The sequence below is a fragment of the Sciurus vulgaris genome (genome assembly GCF_902686455.1).
Source record: "Sciurus vulgaris genome assembly, chromosome: 2".
Taxonomy (NCBI): domain Eukaryota; kingdom Metazoa; phylum Chordata; class Mammalia; order Rodentia; family Sciuridae; genus Sciurus; species Sciurus vulgaris.
In genome coordinates this window covers 139476836-139504529 of record NC_136462.1, presented here as the reverse complement: position 1 = coordinate 139504529, position 27694 = coordinate 139476836, and the positions used below count along the sequence as shown (strand labels likewise).

General features: G+C 34.7%; 1 long non-coding RNA gene across 1 annotated transcript in view; it reads right to left on the bottom strand.

The window, feature by feature from the left end:
• Window positions 1–14353: 14353 nt before the first annotated feature.
• Window positions 14354–27694, bottom strand: part of LOC306654858 — a 48556-nt gene continuing 35215 nt past the window's right edge. Inside the window, exons 3-6 of the long non-coding RNA XR_013762105.1 lie at window positions 21198–21294; window positions 19865–19969; window positions 17433–17684; window positions 14354–14532 (exon numbers count right to left, since the gene is read on the bottom strand). This is a non-coding gene — a long non-coding RNA (uncharacterized lncRNA). The remainder of the gene's footprint in view (window positions 14533–17432; window positions 17685–19864; window positions 19970–21197; window positions 21295–27694) is intronic.

Sequence of the window (27694 nt, the reverse complement as noted above, 5' to 3'; positions counted from 1 at the left end):
ATTGGGGGACTAGATTTAGAAATCATTTCAAGGGTGCCCCCAGAAGCAGTAATTGGGTATATTTAGTCTGCACAAACCAGAAGACACAGCATCCTATAATGTCTTTGAGGGGCAATACAAAGAGATAAATTTATGTCTTCTAGCCCTGAAAATATCATATTTCTCTGGTTTCAGGAAGAAAAGTGTAATGTAATAATTTGAGAAGTCAATAGCAATAGCCCACATAGGTATGCCCAATTTCATGGTGCTCTTAAAGCTTAGAGAAATTATTTAACCTGATGTTGGCACAAATGAAGTTTGATGTATGAGTATGCCAATTCTCATCAAGATTGCCATTTTAAGGAATAGGAATAAAAACCAAAAAGGAAGAAAAAAAGGAAGAAAGAAAACATCCCTTTCGTGAAGCAAAATTGGATTTTCAGCATTTCACAGTTTTGAATTTCACATGAAGATGACCTTAAAAACAGTGACCATTAAAGCAGTTGTTAGAGAAGTGTATTATTTACACGACAGGCACTTTTGAAATAGAGGTTACAGGAAGACATAATCATACCGTAGAGTGTAACCTACTTTGAAAAGTGTAGGCAGCATAGCAGGAAAAAAAAAATGTCCTTACATCACACTTGTCAAGAAACAGAAGTTTTATTACCAAGGAATTTCACTTTTGCTGCTTATTCTTAACACTAGCCCAGGAACTGAGAGGATTTGTCGATCTAATATAGATAGTGATGTCTTCGGTTTGTTCAGATTTATATGGACAGCATCTGGGGATCAGGAATTACATTTAAAATGTAATAAAATGTTCCTCTGCACTTTAACTTACAAATACTATACTTAAAAAAGTAAACATCAAATAATCTCAGGTATCTCTCAAGAAAATGTTGACATAGCTCAAGGAGCTCACATGGATATCTGTGAATCATTTCTAAGTAAACTTAATAAACTCATTTTCGTATTCTATTGCTGTACAATAAACTATCATACCTGGGAGAAGAAGAGAAACCAGGGCAAATGCTCTCATTTGCTTCAAAATGTATGTTTTCTAGTTTGAAAAATGTTTTTTTTTTTTTTTAAACACTATGAGAAAGGTGCATTCCAGCTGAAAGTAAACATTTATAAAGGACAATCTGTTACCAACAGATGACCATAAAAATAACAGTAATCACACATAAAAGAATAAAAACCCTTTACATTATTATGATATTATTTTCCTAAAGCTCTAACATCACACTCAGAGTTACTGTTAGATTCCCATACTTCAGAACCAGGCGACTTTCAGAATTTAAATTTTTCTTTAAACCTTTGGACTAAAACCTTCTGCCAAAATTTCTTTGATACTAAAACTAGAAAATTCATTTTAATGGAGTTAAAAAGAACTCAGCCAAAAGCAAAAACAAAGAAAAACTCAAAGTTTCATTTTTCAAATCATAAGTCTTATTTTTTCTTTCCTGTATGAAAACTTCCCCCTCCCACCCCAATCCCAATTTCCTGCCTGTTGGATTTCATGGCCAGACCACTAAGAAGGCACACTGCAGGTAGGAAGGTGGAGACAGGCTGGGAAGAAGTCTTCAATTCTGCATGTTTGCAGAGCTGAAAATAAACTTTTCTAATGGAATCATTAAATTCAAACTGTATCAAAAATTATTTTGAGAGATGATATTTTAGGCAAGGTTTTTCACCTCATGGCACAGCTGAACAAAGAAAAATAAACTTCCTTTGAAGTATTTTGAAGATTGTGTTTCAAGTATCTTTTTTTTTCTTTTTAAATTGCATTGATAGAAGATTGTTAGTTCCCAACAAACTATTAGTGGCACAGAAACTTACTTTTTGTCCCTAACTATATACAACCATCTTCAGATTCTGGGGCATTCCATTGACTGGATTGATGAAAATACATCTAGATACAATGATTAAAGTTTCATATATTTTATATACCCAAAAACATATTTTTATAGTATAAGATTATTTGTTTGTATAGGTTTCATTTTAGGTTCTTAGATAACAAAAGGAATTTGATAGGGCTTAGATATTGCTAGTTTTATTTCCTTTTAGGAAGAGAAAAAAGAATCTCTTTTCTTTTGTATCAAGTTTCATTGTTATTGTTTTGCAGTACTAGGGAATGAACCCAGGAATCCAAGAACTCTGTCACTGAGTTACACCCCAACCCTTTTTATTTTATTTTGAGACATGGTTTCACTAATTTTTCCCAGGTTGGCCTTGAACTTGGAATCATCCTGCCTCAGCCTCCCTAGTAACTGAGATTGCAAATGTGCATCACCATGCCTGGCAAGTTGTCTTTTTAATAATACAATTTTGAAGTCAGCATCTGTTCTTCCTGAAAAGATATTAAAGAATTCAAATCCTTTGTTAGTTGCATGTCTGTGTCTGTGTGTGCCCATGTGTGTGTGTGTGTGAGGGAGAGAGAGAGAGACTATTCTTAGATTTTCAAAAACCTTTTTATGTATTCTACAAAGCTGTTTTTTATGACATCACAGGAGTTTCAGAAGCCACACACACAAGGTATATGACTGAACTTCGTATGGTTTGAAACAAAAAAACATTAAAATAGCAAGTAGGGCCTATTATCATTCAACTGAGGACATTTATTTCAATATTTAGAACCAAACATGGAGAATTTGGCAGCTAAGCTATTTCCCTTCAGAGTTCAACAAAATGGAATACCTGCTATCTCTTAATTGTAAGTCATAGGTTTCCATCTGTTAGGAATACTTTGATGATTTCAAAATATCATTCTTATTTTGGAGCCCCTTTTGAAAACTTAAAAACAATATGGTTAAATATTTATTTGGAAAACGTGTTTCCCAAAGGTTTATTTAGCAAGTTGCCATGCGAGGAGCAGAAGGAAACACTGATATCAATGTCACATTGCATGGGACATCAATTTCTGCTATACAAAAATTAGTGCTAATGCCTTTTATTTATTCTGCAAAGTGTTATTGAGATCCTACTGTGTGCCAGGCACAGCAATGAACTCCTTTCAATTGCTCTGAGAGCAGAAATCTTTAGAATCCACCTGAAGGCACACAAAGACATTATATTTAGATAATATAATATCATTTTATGATAATTATGCAGTGAGTATAAAGATAGCTAATTGACCAAAAATGAGATCAATAATGCAAACAAAAGAAACCACCAATTAATTCAAATAATCTTGGAAATTCTCATGTCCCTTGAAACAATTCTAACCTCTTAGGACAAAGCCAACTGCAGGAACTCTGCTTGTTTCTGCAACTATCAGCAGCAGTGTGAACAGATTCTTGACATTTGTTGCCATCAATGTTGACAAAATGTTGAAGATGTCAATCATATTATGTCCAAATCAAGCCACAATCACAACCTGCTCTTTGTCACCCCAAACCAGAAATCTGCTGAATGAATTTAACTCATCATAAGATTTGTTTAATCTGTGTAACTTTTCCCCTGCAAAAAATGTGACCACTAATTTTTAGTATGAAATACCACAGAAAAAAATATAATTATATTTTAGATTCATGTTATTTTATTCTGAAAGCAATTGTTTGTGAACAGACATTTTAAAAGAGATAAATTAGTTTTAAGATTATAAATAAATTTATGACCCCCCAACAATTTGAAAAAATGCTGATTTATTATTATAGACATTCTTTTTTTAAAAAAAGAAATGTTCAGAAACACTAGATAGATTTCTCATCAGTCCTTAAATTTTCCTTAACCAATTAATTTTAAACTAGCAAGATTTCATCCTCTGAATAATTTTTCTCTCTCTTCCCAGGGACCAAGTTGAGACTTTACAATCACATTGAGCTTTATTTAAATTCCAGTTTTGTTATATATTGAATGCATGATCATAAGCCTGTTCCTTAACTAAGTCTCAGCTCCCTCTTTCATAATATGAAAACAATACTGACTGTCTCATAAAGTAGTAGTGTGAATTAAAACCAATTAGCATGGGACCTAGCTCATAGTAATTGTTCAGTACATGACAGATGGGTAGGTAAACCACAGTAGCACTAATGGAATTGAGGATCTTAACTTTTACAACTGTAAAAACTCTATCCTCAAATGATTTAATAGGCAAAAGTGATATTATTTTTTAATTATTGTGTGTATTAGTTTTTCATCAGTTTTGACCAAAGTACCTGACAAGAACAACTTAGAAGGAGAAAAATTCATTTTGGCTCATAGTTACAGAGTTCTCAGGCCATGTTCAGCCAACTCCATTGGTCTGGGCCCAAGGTAAGGCATGATGGAAGAAAGTTCCTAATCAGCTCATTGCAGTCAGGAAGTACAAAAGGAAAGAAGAAGGGTATACAAATGTGGTCCCAAAAGTCATACCTCCAGTGACCTACTTTCTTTAGCTATGCCTCCTGTCCACAGTTAGCATCCAGTAGTGCACTCAGATTATTAATCCATCCTAGGGATTAATCCACTGATGTGATTACAGCCCTCATAATTTAATCATTTAATCTCTGAACTTTGCTGCATTGCCTAACACATGAACTTCATTTTATTTCATTTGCCAGGCTCTTTGATCACTCCTGGAAAATTAAATAAAATGAAAGTAATATTCGACATTTAGAAGCTGTCAACTATTACTGCTACAACGGAACACACGAGGATTCCTACACCTTGCATGGTGGAAGACAGAAGGGGAACAGGGAATGAACATTCCTCTATGGGGACTTGACTCCATTCGTGGGTGAAAGCCCTGATGGCCTCATCACCTCATAAAGTCCCTACTCCTCAATATTATCACACAGGTAACATCTGAATTATGGAAGGGACACATTCAAAACACAACAGGTGCAATGGCACTTGCTTTTTGATTCCTGATGGCACACTCTTGTCCCTGCTGCTGTGATTGTGGAAGCCAATGATGAGGTGGAGTCACCATGGAACAAAGCAGCCAGGATGGCAGAGCCAGTGCCTGGGGCCACCTGCCTGGACTGTGGCCGGGACTCCTCACCGACTTTGAGTAGAAAATAAACTTTTGTATGTTGCCTCTGGTAGCTGTATTGTAGCATAACTAGCCTCTGCTCACAGGTGAATAGACAGAAGAAGATATGTAGATAAAGGGTAAAAATGATGAAGAAAAGGTTACATGTTACCCTTGATTTTTCAGCACTTAAATACTGAGTTTTTAGAGTTCCTTGTTCTCTTCCTCTTATCCTCACTTCCAGTTTCTTATCTTCTATTGTTGATTAAAAAAAAAAAAAGTAGATTGGTCTTCTTAATTTAGGAAAGGTTATAAAAATGACACTTAATTTTAGGATTGATATCAAGAGGTGCAGAAGAAAACCTTTCTATAGATCCAAGATGGAAGATGAAAAACTGGGCATCTACATTTCAGGAAAGTTTCAAGACACAATTATAAGTATGAATTAAATATTAAGACACAGTTGATTAAAATTAGCTAGGTAATTATATAAGAGCATACAGAATACAACATTGTTAAACCATAACAAAATTCTCTCTTAATCATCTCAGAATTCTATGGAGTTTCACTGAATTATGATTTTTGGATAGATTTATAAAATATTTTTTTTTCTTCAGCCAAGACAAGTTCAAACACCTGTCATTTTCTGCATTGAGTGCACTTACAAAGATATCAACAGAGATATCTACAGAGAAGTGACCCAGTCTTAATACTCTTATTTAATGGGCTTGGTTACTGTTGGGTTGTGATGGGTATACAACAGATGATGGCATGCAAGTGTCTGCAAGAGCCTTCTAACAGGAAACATTTGTAAGCTGTGTTTCTCTATTGATAGATTACCATGGGAAATTCAGTCCTACTTTTGGGACCCGAGTTTGTCATCTGTGAAATTAGGGTGATAGACTGGATGATATATCAGCACACTTCTAAACCTAAAATTTTATTATTCTGAGTCATATTTTTCTTTGTTTAACATCTTTTTTGTTCTTTTAATTTTTTAAATTGTTGTCCTAATTTGGAGGGGAGGACAAAGTATCCCAGAGTACTCAATGTGGAACTATTTTTTACTTTCTGTTACAAACATAAACAGCAAAAGGAGATGATCTCTGCAGGATTTGCTAAATGCATTATAATAGAACAGATCTGCATGTAATTCAAGGCTTTTTCCCTATTCTTAAGTATTATTGCATTATTAAGTGTCCTAATCTTTCTTTTCTTATTCTCCAGATAGTTCTTTTCAAATTGTAAGTTTTAGTTGTTGCACATACAACTCTCCTAAAATTGAAAAAAAAAAAAAAAATGCCAAAACTTATACTAGTCTAAGAAAATAGTTTCTCCTGTGAAGGCCATTTCTGTGCTTACCTATTTATATGCAGGCATACACTTCACAGTTGTGATCATTTCATAGATATAACTTTTGTGTTCATTTTTTATGAAACTTCCTTAATAGTTATTGCCTCCTATTGTTCTGCCTTTCCTCATTTCTCTTCAGGACAAATTTTCATCACTTAGAACTACATTCTGGAGCTGAAAATATCCTTAAAGGGTAGCATTTAATATTTCCTATTTTCCCTCTTGCCCATACCATCATTTTCTATATATTAGTTATCCAAATAGAATAATTCTAATAGCAGATCAATAGATATTTTAGATCTATTCCAATTTAGGGAGTACTGTATCTAATTTACAGATGCACATCATAAAAGGGTAGGGAAAATTAAAATAGGTACAAATGGAAACAATAAAAATGATTAAAGCATGGGAAATGGAACCTTTGAGGAAAGATAAAAGAACATAAGATTATTTGTTCTACAGAAGAGAAAACCAAAACTGAGGGGTAGTTTTAGAATGTTCTTAAAGAATGTGCAGAATTATCATAAGAACAAATGTTTCTAGTTTTTTTTTTTTTTTTCTCTTTTGTAATAGAAAATGGATATGTGGGTTTAAACTCTGATTAAGGTAGGCATTAAGATCTTATGATGGCATGCCTCTGGGACAGAGCAGCAAGAGAGGCTCATCAAGGAAACTTTTAAAGGGCATGAAATACTCAGGTGTTTCCCACTTTTCCAAAGAGGGGTGTGTCTTGCCATCTGTTGGCTTTGAGAATTTCTATTTAACTTTTTTCCAGGACTGTGCTTATTTTCCAGAGCATCCAATGTCTATTCTCAGTAGCAATAGCCTCTAATTAGTGCATCAAAGTTGCAGGTACTCAATATCATTGTGAACATTTCTTACAATGAATCATGAGCTCACCTTCCAGAATAGATTCAGTCTCCAAATCTTACCCCTTTTACCTAGACTGGTCCTTTGAATACCAGTTTACAAGAAGCAAAGTATTCTCCCCAGTGTTATTCTATTTGCCCCTCTGTCTTCTTTATCCAGTATAATCAGCATCAGCAGCAAGCTACTTAGATGCACATTTCACTCATGACAATTTTAGTGATATTATGATTGTAAAAAATGTACATATATATATTACTATCTATATATTATACTATGTGCATATTACTATATATGTATACATAGTAATTTTCCAGTATGTTGCAATTTCTTTCAATGTAATTTTCTAAAAGTATATACTCTTGGAGTCGTTTTTTGCTTCCTTTATTTTTAGTCCCAATTCTAAAGTCCTTAATCTTACACATAAGTCCCTTTGTCACAAAGAAAACAAACTCTTTAAACAGAAACTTCTGATTTCTCTTCATCATTGGGACCAAAGTTGTTTTATTTATGTAATAAAATTTTTTACATTTTTGAAAGCAATAGCAATCTTACCATTTTGTGCAGGCTGTATTTTATACCTATTTACCATGGTGACTCTGGTCTCAGACTCCATAGATTTAAAACACTGGCTGGTTTGCTAGTCTTGGAAAAATTCTACAATTCAGCTTCTTTAATTGTCAAGTTGAATTTATACTAATACTCATTTCACACCCTCATGGTTTTAGAATGATAATCCCCATCCTGAATCCCCATATACTTTCTAATCACTATTCTCTATTCTCACCACCTCCACATCAACATAAAATTTTCTCTTTATTGTCCACTACAAAAAATACACAAAGAGAAAACCACATTCATACGTTTAATAGGCTATGGTGACTTAGGATGAAAAAGCCTACCACACAGTAAGAAGTTTCTCAGGGTTACCTCCTTCATTGTCTTTTCTCCTTATTCCACTATGAACTACCCCACCAGCCTTTTAGCATCAAGAAATGCAAATCTTTTCAAGGTGTAATGCAAAACTCTTGTATCAAGCCTTAAGCAAAATAGCCATACAACAATTCTCTCCCTAGGAAGAATTTCAGCGCCAACTCTTGACTTAATAACACTGTGCCTCTTCACTGCTGTAGATGTGCAGCCCAGCTCAGCCCTCTGTGCCTTTGTGGCTTGGTCATTTCACCTTCCCTCTCCAAACAGCAATCCCTTCACCTGCAAAGTGAGGATTAAAACAAGCATAGTTTTATATCATTACCCTATGTACATGTATGATTACATGAATGGTGTGAACCTACAATGTGTACAACCATGGAAATGAAAAGTTGTACCCCATTCGTGTACAAAGAATCAAAATGCAGTCTGTAAAAATAAAATTAAAAATAAACATGATTTTAAACCAGTAAATGCATTTAAAGTGCCCAGTGTAAGTGGCAATAGCACACCCATGAAAAATGTTGGCCATCTTATCCTTGAACTCATGGAATTTTTATAATAATCTAATTTAATTAAAACTATGAAAGAATTTCATCAACTGCAAAACCCTGCTGTTTACTGAAGATCTTTACCATGTGGAAGTTCTCCCACTTCCTATTGGCTTTGAACTCACCATCCTCCTGCCTCAGCCTCCCAAGCTGCTGGGATTATAGGCATGCACCACCTCACCTGGCCCCCCAACATCTTGGCTAGAGATGACCACCACGTTGAAGCTGATGACTCTCATTCATGCCTGTTTCTATTGTCTTTATATATGTGGTTGGAAATATATATATAATTATATATATAATTATTTTATCATTTTTAAAAGTTATAATTATTTTATCATTTTTAAAAGTTAAACAAATGTTATGTTGTGTGCATTCTTTCTTTTGGACAAGTTTTTAATGCATATCAACAAAAATAATTCATATAATAATTTTTATATGTGACATTTATGCTCATATATAAAGAAGCACATCCTTTATCCTGTGGTCCACTAATTTTCCTACAGAAAAGAATGCTGTGGTAGGCATTACTTATCTTCATGTGCACAGAGGTGAATATTTCTCAAGAAATGATGATGTGAGGCAGAAAAATGAATTCATCTTCAGTGTTACTAGGTTATATCAAAGTACTTTCTAAATCAATTATGCTCATTATCACTCTATAAAGAAATGCAAAAGTTCCTCCTTCCCACCAAACTTTCCAACATCCACTATTGTCAGTAATTAACTTGCAATTTTTGTTTTAGGGCTTTCTTATCTTTTCCTATTATGTGTCTTTCACTTAGTGATGGCTGTTATACTAATAGTAGGGCAAGCTTTTCCTCATGTATTCTTCTCTGTAAATTTCAGAAACATTCTGCCCAAATCTGAAACTCAAATTGGAATGTTTACAACTTTGTCTGTGACTCCTAGTTTATTGTATGGCCTACAGTAGGGATGCAATAAATAATCTTGAGTGAATGAATGAATGGAAGAACTGAATAAATCACTGACATGTTTATATTGATTCTTCTAACTCAAGAATCTTGCTAAATAAACATATATTTAACATGTATTAAAAATGTATTTTCCAAAGGAAATTTTGTGACATTATATATCTTACTCTTATGAGTATTTTATAAGTATATTCTTGAGTGTTTTGTAGTTTATTTATTTAAGTAGATTCTTTTTAGAGGGGGGGATCTACTGCTTCTATTTGAGTATGTAAGGAAATGATAAACTTGCTTATGATTTGTATACTTGTAATGTGCCATTCAGTTGACAGTCTTTTTCCCAATATAATGAAAACCTAGACAGGTTAAAAAACCTAAATATTTGTAGATGCAAATAATGACGTTTATCTTCTCATGGCTAAAATGTTGTTTAAAAATTTCTTTTTCTTGTCATACAATATTACTTAACAATACATTTTTAAGTATGAATAATGTCACTTATCTTACTGCAAATTCTAATTGGAATTATGCTCCAGATGAAAACAGATATTTAGAAATGTACAACATGAGTGGATGATGTCAGACAGATGTAAGACTGGTGTCACAGGTTCACATATTACCATCAGTTACAACTCTATGGGACCCAAATAAACAATAGTGCCTCAGTCTATTCTAGTGTTCTATTATTGTAGCTATATGCAGATATTCTTAATGATATTTTTAAAAATACCCTCCACTTCGAATTTTTGAGAATTTAAAAATGGATAGGAAATGATTTGGTTTTTATCCATATGTTCATGTGTAGAGTTTTGTTTTTCTTATTTTGGACACCGATTTTAAATGAATCCCATTAATAGGATTCTACTAGATAATCCTACTTATTTTAATTAAATTCCATTTCTGTATATTATACTGTTGTTTTATTCATGCTAATAAATGCAATATGTTGGAATTATATTTTAGAATTTCACTGTAGATTTGTTGATATTCATGTGTGTACTTTGAATTTTTTTTTGAATTTTTTTTTTTTTTTTTTTTTTTTTTTGGTACCAGGGATTGAACTCAGGAGCCCTTAACCACTGAGCCACATCCTAGTCCTTTTTTATTTTTCATTTTGTGACAGGGTCTCACTAAGACCCTGCTGAGTCTGGGTTTGACCTTCGGATCCTCCTGCCTCATCTTCCTGAGCCTCTTAGAGTATAGACCTGCACCAGTATGCCTGGCTGAAAAAGTTATTAATGAAATTAAAAGTCTTACTGTCTACATATAACTCCAAAAAAGTTAATGTCCCACATGCACATGCATGCTAGATTTGGCATTATCTGGGTTAAACAATTCATAAATGAACTGAAAATTTTCCAAGTTTTCGTCCAAATGCTATATTCTTATCTGTCATGATTTTTACATTTTCATTGGTAAATTACAGAATTTGCCATACTAAATTGACCAAATAGTTTTTGGGGTTTTTGTTTTGCTTTTTGTGGTCCTTGTTTGTTACATTATTCTAAAGTTATTAATACACTAGTATTTATAATTGTACTTTTTATAATTTATATTTTCTTATAAAGCTCCATTACATTTGAATTTGAAAACAATATTGATTAATAAAAATTGAATGTATATTTTTTAAAATTCCCCCATACCTGCTTTTAGAGTCCCTTGTCCATATGTGATTTTTTGTGTTTTTAACCCTTTATTTCTGAGGTTTTCATTTCTGAAGGTTTCTGAAGAGCATGTGACAGCAAAATGGGAAGATGTTATGATCTCTGAAAGTTCTCTTTTGTAGAGTTAGAGAGATTTTGTGGTCAATATGTTGCATTCTGATAAATTTTCCAAGGCACCTGAAAGAACTCTGGTTTGGGAAAGGAAGTCTCCATAAACCTCTAAAAATTGACATTAATCAGTTAAATTCTTCCATTACAGTTGCATTATTGTTGCAAATTTACCAGTTTTGTACTATATTTACACACTTTGTCAGTTGACTTTCTGATTTTTAATTACATGAAATTATCTTTCTAACATTGCGTCTTGAATTCCATACCCCCATTCCACTTTCTTGCTTCCATGTATGTTTTTAGGTTTGTGGGATATGTTTGTTATTCCTTTATTTTTGGTTTTTTTAATTAAAATATTTTTTATTTTTACAGACACATTTTGATTCATTGTACACAAAAGGGGTACAACTTTTCATTTCTATGGTTGTACACAATGTGGATTCACACCATTCATGTAATCATACATATATATAGGGTAATACTTTCTGTCTCATTCTACTGTTTTTCCATCCCTACCCCTCCTACCCCTTTTTCCTCTACACCATCCAAAGTTCCTTCATTCTTTTCTTCCCCCCATCGCTCCCCCTCGTTATATATTGTCATGCACTTATCAGAGAAAACATTCGGCCTTTGGTTTTTTGGGCTCAGCTTATTTTACTTAGCATGATATTTTCCAGCTTCATCCATTTGCCAGCAAATACCATAATTTTATTCTTCTTTATGACTGAGTAATATTCCATTGTGTATATATACCACAGTTTCTTTATCCATTCGTCAATTGAAGGGCATGTTATTCCTCTATTTTTAACTTTTTAAAAAATATTGCCATTATCTCTTTTAAATTGTAAAAATATTTTTATGGTTCTTTGACTCAAAATTCAAATATTTCATTCAATGGTAAGATTTAAAACAGAATTGTCACATTATGTGTGTTATTATTATTTATTAAAATTTCTTCCCTTTGTTGTATTTATTTTTTTTTGTCTTCACTTTATTATGTCTGCACAATTGGTTGGTTTAGAATACTGTCACTTTATTTTTAACAGTTGCCATCATGATTACTGCAAATACACTTAAATCTCTTTTTCTCTGAATATGCATGTCAAGAGTTATGCATTTCTTACTCAGAGATTCCTTTTGTTTTAAACCCCCCTTTATTGGTTTTGATTCACATAATCTGAAATTTTACACAAATTATGATTAACAAATCATTATCTAAGTGATTCATATTTTTAAAAATAATTTTGTGTAGATGCTTATTGGATTCAAATCTTTTAATATCTCAAAATTTTCTTTGTATCCATCCTTATTTTGACACATCTCTGGGTCAGTCAAGCTAAATCTCAAATTTATCTTCTCTTTCCCCAAATGAATTGTTGAAATCCACTTGAAAATGCCTTCTTTCACTTGGATTTTCTTTTCATCAACATGGGAATTTTTCTTTACATGCTTGCCTTTCCTGTATTTTGGCTTTCTTCTTCTTCTTGCTCTCACAGTATACTCACCTGACTGAATCAAAAATTCATGTTTGTTTCCTTATTTTCCCGCAGGGACTGCAGCAATTTCTTCTCCGGCACCTTTCTTCTCATGGGAGAGGAGCAGTGATTCAGCTCTTTGACTCTCCTAACTCCTACCTGATGAATTGTTTGCCCTTCACCTCCTGAAAGTCTTCAAAATCCTGCTTTGCTATATTATCTGCTATTCCTATAACTTATTGATCATTTTCATGTAGAGCTGTCAAATAAATAGGATCTCCAGTTGAATATGAATTTCAGATAAACAATGAACAACTTCTCAAAATAAGTATGTCCTATTTTGCTTTTTCTGTTTTGTTTTGTTTTCTCTAAATCATCCACCCTTACTTCCAATGAAAATCCATGCTATCCACCTAATAGTCTGCCATTTTTTCTTAATCCATTTTGCACATCCTTGCCTTCTCTCTTCTTTTTTACTTTTTATTCATTTTCACGCAACACTAATTGTTTAGCTAGCAATGAGAGAAATTATGTGGTAGTATAGGCTAAAAATGAGCCGATTGCCTCCTGGGTAAATTAACTGTTGTGGGTCTGGGATGTAGCTCAATGGTAGAGTAAGTACGTAAAGCATCTGCAAGGCCCTGGGTTCATTTTCCAGCACCACAGGGGGAAAAAATAAAAGAAGGATCAAACTCTTTCTTCACCTCACTGCGAGGGTACTGTACATGCTAGACAATACAGAGAAGAGCAAACTGAATTTCTTCCTAGCAATGTCCATAATTGCATGTCAGTCACACAGTTTTCTCTTCACTACAAGTACTGAACATCTTTGCAAAGATCTGACATCATCAAAGGGAAACAGCACAATCTAAAATTGAAACTACGAACTTCATTAAGCTGGTAACACACACTCACTGCTCAATAGATGTTGCTGTGGTTTCCTCAATTTTTAAAAAATATTTTATGAAGCCCTTGTGATTGTTCTGCCATGCAGTAGCCCTTCATGCATGATGGGGAATTTCACTCCTAACCTCCTCAACATGGTTAGACTTATTAATTGTTAAACTAGTGGTTGTAAAATGGTATATTGCTCATATCATTTGCATTTCCCAAGTTATTAAAGAAGCTGAAGATTTTTTCAAGTGTTTCTTGGTCACCCTGCTTATCTGCACATTTTCTCTAAGTTTGTATTTTTGTCCTGTAGGAGTTTTTTTTTAATTTAAAAAATTAATTCCTATGCATGATATATGATCAAATATATTCTCTCGATTTCTTATTTTTGTTTAGCTTATTAGATTTTTATTTACTAATATTATTCAAGTGGAATTCTGATTCAATTAGAACTTAGAGCTGGAAAACCTAATAGATCTATCTGTTTTAAACTTCTTATTTTATCAAGAGAAAACTGAGAGTAATAAAATATGTATCTAAGTTTATCCTACTGATTAGTGACACACACAACAAAATAGAAATTGGTTCTCTTGATTTCTGAAGTAATGATGTGCAATCATATCAGCATATTCTTCAATAATCTGTGGTAAAAACTGTATTCTTAGAAAAAAGATACATACCATGAACCATTGTGTCTTGAATTATACATATACTGATTTTATTTTTTGACACAGGTTACACTAGGTGAAAAAGTATCTTTTGAGAGTTCTCCTTTCTTCTGTCTTTCTTCTTTTCAAGGTTTCATTAGATAGCCACGAACTGTGAATAAAGAATAAATATGGCTTTTCTGTACCCTAGGACCATCCTCTGTCTTATTTATGTCTGACCTGGTACAGTGCTGCTGACCTTGGAAAGTTTAATTGAGGCTGGAATTATATGGCACAGCTTGAGGCCACCTGAATTTAGAGGGTGTGACATACACAAAGACACCCATACATTGACAATGTAAAGGCCTGAAGAACTGAGCATGTGTGTGTGTTTGTATGTGTGTGTGTGTGTGTGTGTGTGCGTGTCTTTACGTCTGCTGAAATGGCAGCAGTGCAACAGCTTACTGCAATCTTTTACTGCCAAGGATTCTTATGAAACCACATAATATAGCTATGTTCCTTAATAATTACATCATAGAACTTATTTGTTAAATAAATGCAGAATTGCTTGAAAACGGAAGCTATTTAGGCTTAGAAAAAGCAATAGTTAGGTGTACTAATTCAAGATAAAACTATTTTGTGAAATATGCCTTAACAATTTCATAAGAGTTCAAATACTTGACAAGTGCTTACTTTTTTGCAAAATTGTTTGCTTTGTATTATCAAATTATAAAGCAAACAATAATTTTGTTCATTGATTTGATTTAGGTAACCCTTTAATTCCTCTAAAGCTAACATAAATGGTCAAGTATTAAAAATAGTCTATGATACTTAATGAGATTATGACCAAGAATTTGATATATTTGGTACATGAAATCAAAAACATTACTATTAAGAAGAAATTATTTATTAATTTTTATTTATTAATTAACTACATTTAAAATCAATTACATTCCTCCCCATATATTCCCCAATTATTTTACTGCTTGGTACATTTTGAACTTTTTCAGTATGGATATCACTGTAAATATATTTGAAAATTAAAGTAGATTATGTTCATTCGTGCTGCTTTTATCTAATTAAACAAATAATTATAACATTATTTTCAGATATCATTGCATATCCTGAATAATTATTAACAGCATGCTAAAACTCAAAGATACTGACAAAATACTTTCATTTTGAAGAAGTACAAAACCTATTTTTGTTTCATTTAGAACAACTAAAACTAGTCCCAAAAGAGCACTTTACAGGGGCTGGAGTTGTGGCTCAGTGGTAGGGTGCTTGCCTAGCATGTGTGAGGCACTAGGTTCGATTCTCAGCACCACATATAAATAGATGAATAAAATAAAGGTCTGTCAAGAGCACTTTACATAACCATAAATAAGATTAAATGGATTAATACAAAATATTTATATGTGTGTGCATGTGTGTGTGTGTGTGTGTGTATGTATATATTTGTATATATAGCCTCTAGAGAACTTAACTTTCAATAGCTACAATTTAAGGGAAAAATTCTCTTCTCTCTCTCTCTCTCTCTCTCTCTCTCTCTCTCTCTCTCTCTCTTGCACAGAGAATCTCATAGATATGAGCAGTACTCAGAATAAGCGAATCCCAAAGGAAGAGCTCTACTTTGTCCATGGGCATTCTAGATTCACACACACAGAAGCTGGAACTGATAACTACACCCATTTGCACCTATACAAACTCTCCCATGAACGAAGTTATGATTGTAAGTGAAACTGAAGATGTCCCCAAGTTATAGCATAGTCTAGTAATCAATATATTAAGCAAATTATTTTTAAATCAATTCTCATGTTATAGGATTTTCTTTAATTAGAAAATGATTTCTCATATGAAGTTAGAAATAGAACAAATTTTTTTTTAAATTTAATGTCAATAGTAGAATTTAAAAATGGAGTAGAAAAAAGAATAAGGACTTAGTTCCATGTTCTGCCTACCAACAGTCCCAGGTTTTATAAGTTCTATTTTGCTAGAAGACTCTGAAAAATGGGATGACCCTAATGCTCTAATATAGAAATAGAAATTGACAATAAAAATAATAAAGTAATGATAAGTAGGATGATCAGCACTAACAGAGTACCACATGCCAGATGCTATTCTAAATACCTTATTCATGACTGTTCATTTAATCCTAGTCATTCATCAATGAAAAAATTCTCATTAAATGAGAAGGAATTCTATGTGGCTATTCAGAGATAAGACTGAAGTGGATTTTTCACATAAACAACAGGAAATATGGAGATCAAGGTGTTCAGTCTCTCTTAAATCTCACACTCATCTCTTATTCTGGTCCACACAACAAAAACAGCAAAGATTTATGAGAATCTGGTTTAAAAATATGTGGAAATGTTCTATTGATACCAAATCTTAAATTATTTCAGTGAGAGAATTAGATAATTCAAAAAGCAATTTTTAAAAACTGATCAGAGTGAGATTTTCTAACTTTCAAATTTCTATAGGCAACTTAGTGGTTAATTTTAGGAGATTTGATCTTCTTCCATGTTCCATATAAGCATGGACTCTTCAATATCTTCTGAATACCAACATCTTTGTACACCCAGAAAATCTAAAATTCGATAATATAAAATAACAGGACATTTAAAACTTGAACTATTTTTAAAACTGGATGTTGCATTATGACATTATAAATGACACAATTATTCACACAACCCATTCCTATTGGACTCTGTTTTTGTTTATTGATAGTTATACTCACACATGATTTGATGCTCAGACCATTTACAAAATGTGACTTATATGTGGCACTGGATTTACTATGCCCAGGAAGGATCTATTGCCACAGTCAATGGAACAAATCCTAAAATTTGGTAAGATTTTTCCCCACCCACAAGCTGGCAAGAAGTGAAGTATAAAGAATTACATAAGACTTGGTGTATTCTTTTTTAGTCTACTATGATATATAGATATGAGACTTCCAAATTATCTATCAATAAATGCTTTTAAACACAAATTCATGTAGATAAAAGTTTAAATGCACATATCAGTAAGAATAAAAGATAGATTGCGATGAAATAGTTGAACATCTACCATCCAAATACTGTGGTCTTCTCCTTCTAAGAACCATTCCAGGATACATATAAGCTGAGCTTGAGATGCTAAGGCAGACAGATGTGTCATATTATGCAGGGAGATGCTATATGACTTAGGGTTTTTGCCCTCTAGAAACGAAGCAGGCACCAGAAACTGCAGATGCCACTCAAGTTGCAGGTGTCACAGACCCTGTCATCTCAGAGGACCCTGGAGTCTCTTTTGGTCCAGATCTCAATCGTTCTCCCTCCCCTGAAGTCAAAAGGAATGAAGGCATTGAGATGATCTTCATAAATCTATGAAAATTCATTGAGGGGCCTTGTCCACTTTAAGACATATCTAATTTAGGTTAATTTCAAGTTCACAGTAAGAAATATCAGTAAGATCCATTACTAACGATACCTTGGGATATTTAGAGAAATATTACACTGTAAGTAATAATAAAATGATAAAATAGAAAATGAGGAACTTTCCCTAAGGAAATTCATAAGCAAAGTTCCCACCCTTTTTGTTTTTAATTTGTTTTGATTTCTAGTCTTTCTATTGAACCACCCCTGCCTCACCACCAGGCCTCCATCCAGGCTTATGGAGCTACATCCTCATTTATTCAAATAATAAACTTTACTGAAAGACTCACAGGGCATCAGTCTGAGGCTGTCATATCTTTAGCACAACTCCAGCAGAGTATATTTTTGCAACTGTGAATAGAATCCCTGCATTGATGAAAATATTGTACATTTATGACGAGCAATATAGGAACAAAAGTGCTGTGCCTGGAAAGAAATTTTTTGGATTTCTTATTTATTACATTTTTTAATAGAAACTCAGAGAAAGCCTTATCTGCTGTCATTTGGTTTAAATTCCACAGTACTTTTTGTATTTGACCAAATTCCCTTATCTCTTATTTCCTTGTATTCTGCTGTGCCAGCCTCTGAGCAGTTGATATACTTATCTGTGGTTTTATAATAAAGTTTCAGCTTCTGCTGAGGGAAAAGGGGAAAAAAGTAACAAGAAAAGGAAAAGCTGCTCCTTAGATACTTAAATATACCAGCTCCCTGCACCCATTATGTGACTTTGAAAGAGCTACCTGTTCTTACTGTATTTGGGGAGTTGCAGAGGCTAGTTCCATGCATCCAACTTGGAGGTTTACATGGTGCCTAGTGTCATGGGCTCTGATTTTTTTTTTTAATAGAACAGGAGAAAACTACAGGGTACAGAGTGTAAAAACACAACTGGTGAAAACAATAATTAACAAGAGAACCAATATATACTTCTAAGATTGTCTCCATATTTTTGTTTTTGTTTTTGTTTTTTAACTTCGGTCCAAAAAAAAAAAACAATTATCTGTTTCAAGGTTGGAGAAACCAGGCATGGTTTTTTGGCACATCATACCAATTTGATATTAAGTACTTCACTTATTTTAATCCCAGTTCAAAAATTAAGAAAAATCACTACCAAGTTACATTGATAATGTGAAAAAGTTAGTTGGAAACCTGAACTGTCTAAAGTGATCAAGTGTGTGTTCTGAACATCTCACAGTTCTCATGCAAAGGATAAGACACAAATGTATAAACAAATAAACATTCTAAGTAGTTATGAGCACGTATTCCTTTCCAAAGAGTTATGAGGAGATGAGTTCTTCAAGCTGGTTACTGATTTAATTCAATGGGAGGTTGAGAAGCAAAGTATCTGTTATGCACTAGACCCTCTCCTGGACACAGGCCTTTGCAAAGATAAATTTAGGTATAATACTGACTTACAACTTAGAATCATATCACCAATATGCCACAGGCAAAACACATCTGATCTCTGAATCCACTTACCACATCTGTAAAATGGATACCCTACTGCCTAGTCCCTTTGAAGAAAGGAAGAAGAACCACATAATAGTTTAGAAATCTTGCTGAAATAGATGGCTTTATGACTTGAGCTTTCTGCTGGTTTTACAGAACTAAATATAGTTCTATGAAAAGATGGATTCTAAATGAATCTTCTTTGGGGAACAACTCAGCTTTATAGGAAGCAGGTTGGATTTCTAAGACTCTTCTGAATCCTCCCTTCTGTGTCCATTTTGCTGAATTTTATGTGAAAATGCATTTTCACAGTTTTAGAAAATGCAGGCTTTCTTTTTTCTTAGTCAGGACTTATTTGGTGCCTCCCTGAAACTGGAATCTTGGAAAATGAAAAACTGTCATTTTTCAATGGCAGTATATTCACCAAAAGTTCTTTGCAAATATTCGTAAGGAAGATGGAGAATCCCCTTTTATTCCCTTGTCTTCACCAACAGATGTTTTGCCTCTGTGACAGATTACAACAAACCTGTGAAATAACAGAGGAGGAACTCATACTGAAACACTGACTACTTTTGAAGGGAACACACTGATTGGATTATTTCCAAGATATTCGCCTCTGACAGAATGTGACAACTATACCTTTTCATTTCCCATTCGGCCTCCAGGAGATGCAAGATTTAGTATCCTTTCATACAGTTTAAGTCTGAGAAACTTCTTCTTATGGATTCTTATGGGTACTGGAGGCTGGAAAAGAAATCAAGTTGCTTGAGATTTGCAGCAAGGATTTGTATTAAGTTGCTTCAATTTGCAGTAGAGATGCTGGTGGCACTTTGCAAATATTGTCACCATTGACCTGCAAAGGTTGTACATCTAAACCTCTGAGCGCAGTTTTCATGTCAGCAAATGAGCTGTTTCCAATCCCTGTTCCACAGGTTTTGCTATTTTTCCAGGTTCCAAGCTGAGACTGTCAACATTACTATAACTTGTGATCCTGCACAGCCATCAGTTTAAAACAATTTCCATGCACATTTATTCAGGCCAAGACGTAAGCAGGAGGTCCCAAGGTGGCAGGTTCTTGCATTACTCTAATCCAGTTACCACTGAGATAAAATGCTTTCATTACAGTTTCAAACCCCTGGGAGAAAGTAGGTATGACAAGCTGGGGTCTACTTATTATGTTTTAAGCTGAGATTGACTCCAGGAAACAGTAGCAAGACTGAACAAGTACATTTTTACATACTTCCCTCTTCTGTCTTTCTTGGATCATATTTTTAATTTGTCTTAAATTGAACTCTTTTCTGGGTCCTTCAGCCCATCTTTCTGAAGATTCAGAAAGCAAAAATACCAACAATAATTATAAAATAAATTACTTATTTATACAAAATCCTTTGGAACTATTATGAGTCTTGGGCTTGAATTAACCTGCCCCCCCACCTCCTATACAACTAAGATATTTTGAAACTGTGTAATCCTGTTCACCTAAGCATTGGTGAATTATTAAAAATTAACTACTTCCTAAATCATTGCAGATGAATACTCTGAATCAAATATTTAAGTTATAATTTGATATCATGCAACTTATTTATTCAATTAATATTTATGAAACAGCTAGTTAAATGCAGGTATTGTGCTAAGCAGAGTGTCTCAAAGAAGAAAAGGGAGCAATGACACCAGGATTTTCTAAGTTTATCATCACAGTAGGAAAACTGGGCAGGTTAGCACATCATTTCAATAAGTTAAGATACATTTGTGGAATAGTGGAAAAGGGGAATGTCAGGACTACTTGGAGCAACTCATCTCCTAAGCCAGACATGAAGATGACTTCTTCATCAGCTTCAGCTAAGAGTTACAAGCATTTTAAAGAAGGAACAGACAATGATCAGCTTTCACATTAGAGAAGGGTTAGAAATGTTTTTGAAAATTATTAGAGAAAGGAAGCTAGACAATAGATTGCTGTATACAAGACCTTTACCTTCAAGCTCATTCATCTGGTGTTGGTGAAGATAAGTCAATTTTCAGAGTGAAGTTGACACCACGTAAGTATCCTTTACTAGTTAGGCTTCCCATCACTGTGACAAAATAATTGTTATAAACAACTTATAAGGAAGGAAGGTTTATTTAGGTGACAGCTTCTGAGACTTCAGTCCATGAACACTTGGCTCTGTTTCTGGGCCTGTGGTGGCACATATGTCATGGCAGCAGTATATAGTAGAAGAGGCCTGTTCACGGGTCATGGTAGTGTAGGACCCCTCCCCAAAAAAGAAGACCCTTACTCGAGTCTCAGGATGGCGCGCTCCAGGAAACACGAGAGACCGCCTTGATGCAAAAGCACGAGGCACTTTAATAGCGGAGCTCCGGGCCAACACGTATCTCACACAGGAGATAGAGGAGTCGACCCCGAGGCTCAGAAATCAGGGGTTTATATAGGAAAAGTTAGGGAGTTTGGCGCGGGTACACATAATTGGCTGATTCAAACATAAGCGGGCTAATTTCAGCGCATGGTTACATCAGCAAGTAGTACCTGCAAATTATCATTCCAGCAATGTGGTAGGGCAGTTTATTTTGGTTAGCAGGTGGTCAAGTTAACCTTAAAGAAAAGGGAAGAAGGGGGAAAGTGGGTGACACCAGATGGTCCACGGCCTTGTGGAGATTGTTTATCCTCCATGGCCAGTTAGTTTTTGATGATTTGGTAGTTTTATTTTAGGCTTGTTTAGGTATGTTTGTTTAGGCCTCAGGCCTGTCCCTCTTTTTTTCTTTTCCTAAGTTCATTTGCTAGACTACAGATTCTGTGCTTTAATTATGGGCACTTAAATTTTAACTCCTTCAGTAGGCAAGAAGCAAAGAAAGAAAGGAAGAGGTCACAGTCCCCATAAACTCTTCAAAGGTACACCCTCAAGGACCTACCTTCCTCTGTAGGCCATGCCTTTAAAAGTTTTGCCACCTTTCAGTGGCACTGAGCCTAGCGCCAATCCTTTAACACAAGGACCTTTGGGGTTATTGAAGATCAAAGCTGTGCCAATGTCCAGACTTTAATTTTGTGTCAGTTATGGAGACATCTATTTCCAAGGCACCACTTCATTTCTTACCTTCACACTTCTCCAATAGTTTGCTGAGTGTTTTTCGATATCTGATGTCTACTGAAATAAATTAAAAAATAATAATGATAGTGACTGTTTTAGTCAGTTTTTTTACTTCTGTGACCCAAAGACCTGACAAAAACAATTTTAGAGGATGACAACTTTATTTGGGGCTCACAGTTTTAGAGGTCTCAGTCTATAGATAGTGAACTCCATTACACTGGGCCCAAGATGAGGCAGAACATCATAATGGAGGAGTGTGGTGGAAGAAAGCAGCTCAGGACATGGCCACCAGAAAGCTGAGAGAGTTTTCACTCACCAGGGACAAAATATAAACCTGAAAAGCATGCCCTCAATGACCCATCTCCTCCAGGCACAGCCTACCTGCCCAGAGTTAATTTCTATCAGTGAATCAACGCACTGATTAGGTCCAGTCCTTCACACCCAATCATTTCACCTCTCAACCTTTTTGCATTGTTTCACACATGAGATTTTGGGGAATACCTCAGCTCTAAACCATAACAGTGACATAATTCTATCTAGTTTATAAAATCTTTGAAATCCTACGTGTTATTTTTTTATGCTTTACATACACTTAGTGCAGATTGTTTGATGAATACAGTATTCAAGGAATGAATTAGGCACAAATGAATGCATGGTTTTAAAAATTGCAAAGGAAACCCTGACCCTTACTCATCTGGACAACAGCTTAGCTTACAAAATATGCACATAAGATTTATACTTTGATATTTCTCTAATTTCTGGCTCAATAATTTCATTAATCATCTTAATAGAGTATTCTAAATTATCATGCATTTTATGCCTTTTGAAAATGCATACTTTAGAATATTGTGGAAAGTTTCAAGTTTGAAGCATTTTATATGAAATTCAGAAGGAACCAGTTCAGCATCTGAATTATTACTATGTAATGCACAATAAAAATATATTTTTTGTTACTTTCTCTGTTTGTTACTTTCTCTGAAAAAAAAAAAAAAAAAAAAGCCTGAATTTGGTTATCCTCCTTATTGCATGATTTCTTTTTGCATCAGCAAAATTGAGTTTCCTCAACTTGGGTGTAAACGTGTCTGGGAAAGTCATAAGAATCTAAGGCTAAACTAGAGTTTGTTTCTGCACAAATCTACATTTCTTAAGGTTAAAAGCAATTCGGGACAAGAGGAAACTTTATAAATTCATGTGAAGTAACTAAGGATAAGTTACATGAAAATCTGAGTGAAAACAACCGTAAAATGATGAACCAGTTAACCACAGGAAATCATCCTTGCTCTTTTCCTATCTGAAGTGGTAATTAACAACCCCCAACTATTTCAAAATATCTTCTTCATCTAGCTGAAAGGACATAGGTAGAAAACTATTGTACATTGAAGTATAAGAGAGTTTCTGGTTCCACCATATTCTCAAATGCAAAGCAATGGCACAGGTTCTAGAGTTGTGGCTCAGAAGGCAACAGACATGAAACTTACCTGGGGGGGCTCACATCCTATTGGGTGAAAACAGACATTGAACAGATGGTTAAAATCTATGATACATTAGCTATGCAGTGAGGCAGTATGTAAGTGCTACAAAGAAAAATGAAGGAATAATTTAAAATATTCCAGTTAGAAGAAGCCTCACTAAAAAGGGAAGAATTAATTGAAGGCCTGAAGAAGTGAGAAAACATGCTACTCAGTTGTCCGGAGAAGAGAATTCCAGTCTGATATATTAGCAAGTGAAAAGATCCTGGGGTAGGGAATGTCATGAGTTGGAGGGGCAGAAAAGAGATGGCATGGCTGATTGAAGGCTTACTAGGCAGAGTAGTAGAAGACAACATCAGAAAGATAAGAGTAGATGGGAGTTGTAAACTGTGTAGAAGCATCAGAAAGACATTTGTCTTTTCCTATGAGTGAGATGGGAAGTTGTTGGGATTAGGAGCTCTATGCCACATGATCAGATTTGCTTTTTTGAAAAAAACTGACTTCTACAGATTTGTCTATAGGGGAGCAAGAAATATAGTGGTAGGGGTGAAAGGAAGTGGTATTGTAACCATCAATTGAGAGCTCCTGGTGCTCAGGACCAGGGGTGGGGGCAGAAGAAGGGATGAGAAGTGGCGAAAGTCTGGAGAGATTTTGAAGGTGGAGATGACAAGATTAGTTGAGGGTCTAGATCATCAGCAATAGGAAAGATAGAGAAGATTAGGATTTTGACCTCCATACCTATTCAAAAGGCTTAATTTTTCTTGGAAAAAATGAATGCATAAAGAAAATCAAACTAAACCAAAACTTTTGTTTTCATTTCACAGAATATGAAATAAGAAGTAGATATTTTCTGGTAAATAAAATGAAATGGAAATTCTGGTTTTCAATCTGGGCTTTTCCGCTCAGCAACTTGCATGACAATGCCAGGTTATTTCATTGTGTTCAATTCTCCTACCTAGAAAGGACAAAAATAATATTGCTTATTTCCAAGAGAAGTCATGAGTGTCAGCAGAAGGAATTAATGCAAAGAGACCATCACCATGACAGACTCATATTAATCATTTAGCACATATGAGAAAAACAAGTTCACATCTTTTGCGAAACTAGAGAACTAACCAGTTCAACAGTGGTGAAATTTCCCACAAGCAATAAAGAAATGGCTCTGATATTAGTATGAAAGTATCTTTTTAACATACATATTTTCAGTAACACCTGTTGAGCACCTGAAATAGAGAAGTGCTGATGGAATACAAAATAAACTTCATGGTCCCTGTTTCCAAAAACTTAAGGTTGGTGGAGGAGGAATCAGCCATGTGCAGCAGGCAACATGGTAACAATGCAAATCAAAGAACATTTTTTGTCACTGAGAATGGAACTAGTTTGTCTACAATTTTGAAATGGGGATATAGCAAAAACTTTAGGCTTTAAAAAATATCATTTTCTGTACCAAAAGTCAACACATAACGATCTGAGAAATGTCACCCTGGGGAAAAACAGAGTCACTTATTTGAAACCCAGACTATCCCACTAAGATCAACATGTATAATAATTTTAATGTTCATTATTGCATCATAGTCATTATTACATTAACTACTTTAAAAATGTCTGTCTATTCTACATGCAAGCTAGCATCTTCAAGCAGGCCAGGTTTTCTCAAACAGAAACTCAGTGAAATACAGTTATCTGAGTCTTGAATTTAAAGTGTTTATCTGAACCAAAATCAAAACCTTCAATTTTGTCTCCCTGCCATTATTAATGGATGTTTAACACCCTGCTAAGCTGGTCTCCCACTCAGCTATTTTTTTAAAGTTGGTGGAATAACTGGTATTCTTCCTGCTCGCGAAGTCTTTGTTAATGTGCATATTGCAAAATCACCCTAAGTCAACAGTCTGTGTCATCTGCATTGAAGGGAAGTAATGTATGGATTAGTGCATAATAGCATGGGTTAGGGAGAAAAATGAGTCACAAAAGTAGCTGGTTCAAAGGAATAAATAACTAAATCATTACCTTGATGCCTGACTTAGAAAGCTTTAGCTCTCAAAGGCACAATGTCTAAAATATCAAGACTATTGTGTAAAGGCAAGCCCCATTATGGACTGTACTTTGGTGGTGGTTTCTGATAGAAGACGGTGGCCTGTGCCTATACTTAACAAAACACAGAATTTAGAAGGAAAAAAATGGGAAGAAATTATGATTTTTCAGCAAATGCCTTGCTACCTGAGGGCAAAAAATGGAAGCCATCACTGTGAAAGAGACGTAGTAAGTGCAATAAAACTGCTTTGCTTATTGAGCAGAGATAAATCTGGAAGCTTCTTCTTGGACAGGTTTTACCCACTTGTTGTATCCATTCATTGTACCTGATGCAGGGCTCTCATGAACAAGTGAGCCACATCGTAGAGTGTGGTACAGTCAAGAGCAGATATGGTGGTAGACTTTATGGATGTAGCAATGCCAATTGGTTCAAAGGGGCTACCTCTGGCACTATTGTAGGGGTATCCTGTCTCAGCAGGAGTATATGATCAATTGGCCATATCTGGAAAAGATGCTGTGATGGAAGGGAAGACATAAGTTCAGGCGTTTGGCAGTACTGATCAAGAGGAATGGCAGGTAAACAGATGTGCACAAGAAAATGCTAACACGGGTGGGGGCAAGGAGTGCTCTGGGGGCACAATAGGGGTGAAGTGGCTCAGAGAATGTGTCAAAGGGGAGATGACATCTGATCTGAGTCTGGAAGGGCTGGCATGAGTACACCAGGTAGATGTGGTACATGAAGATACTCCCAAGGAGCCTGGTCCTCAACACAGGGAAAGCTGAGGAACACGAATGCTCAAGCATTCACAATTAGTCTGGAATGTCTAAGAGTGCAAGTCACAGTCAGGTCTGCCTCTAATTCCTACTAAGTTTAATTCCTGAACATTTCTCCAGCTGATCCCATTCTTTCCATATAGGCCACCACCCTAGAACCATCCCCTTCTACGTAGGCTGTCAACAGTGGCCTCCCGACTGGGTTTTCCACACACACAGTTTGTTTCTCTGTCAACTTGTGAATTTACTTATTTACTCATTTGTTTATTCATTCAGCAATTTTTTCCAGGGTTGAATGACATATCATAAACTTCTATTTTGAATGTGTCATTCAGTGATTTTTATTGAAGTATTGTGCAACCATCATGCCGTCTGATTTTAGAACTCCTCCAACAACCCCAAAAAGACCTATTGTGTCTATTAGCTGTCACTGCTGTCCCCCTTCACCTCCTGGCAAACACCACTCTACTCTCTGTGTCCACAGATTTGCCTTTCTGAATACTTTGTATGCATGGACTCATATAATAAATGGTATTTTGTACCTGACTTCTTTCAGTTAGCATAGCATTTTTGGAGTTCATCTATGTTAAAGCGTATTTAAGTATGTTTTCTTTTTTATTGCAGACCCTTATGTCATTGTATATGGAGATATCATATTTTATTTATTCATTTACCAGTTGGTAGACATTTGGATTGTTTCTACATTTAACTATTATGAATAATTCTACTATGGACATTTTTGTGTAGACATGTGTTTTCATTTCTTTTGCTTAGACACTTAAGAATGCAGTTTCTGAGTCATAAGGTAAATTAAAAGTCTTCAAGACTGGCTGGGCAATTTTTTAATTTCAATCATCAATGTTCACAATATTTTCTTCTCTGGTTTTTTTACTCTGCAGTTTCACCATAGGGGTCTTTCCAAATTCAAATATATCATGTTATTTTATAGTTCGAATGAATTTCAATAGTTTCTTATTTTTCTCTCTAAGTACCAAATTCTCAACAGGACCCAAGAGGTCAAGAGAGATCCTGTCCCTATTTCCTTCTTTATGTCACTTGCTCATGTCTTCATGTTCCTTCCTTCACTCTGTTCCAGTCATACCAGCCTCCTTTCA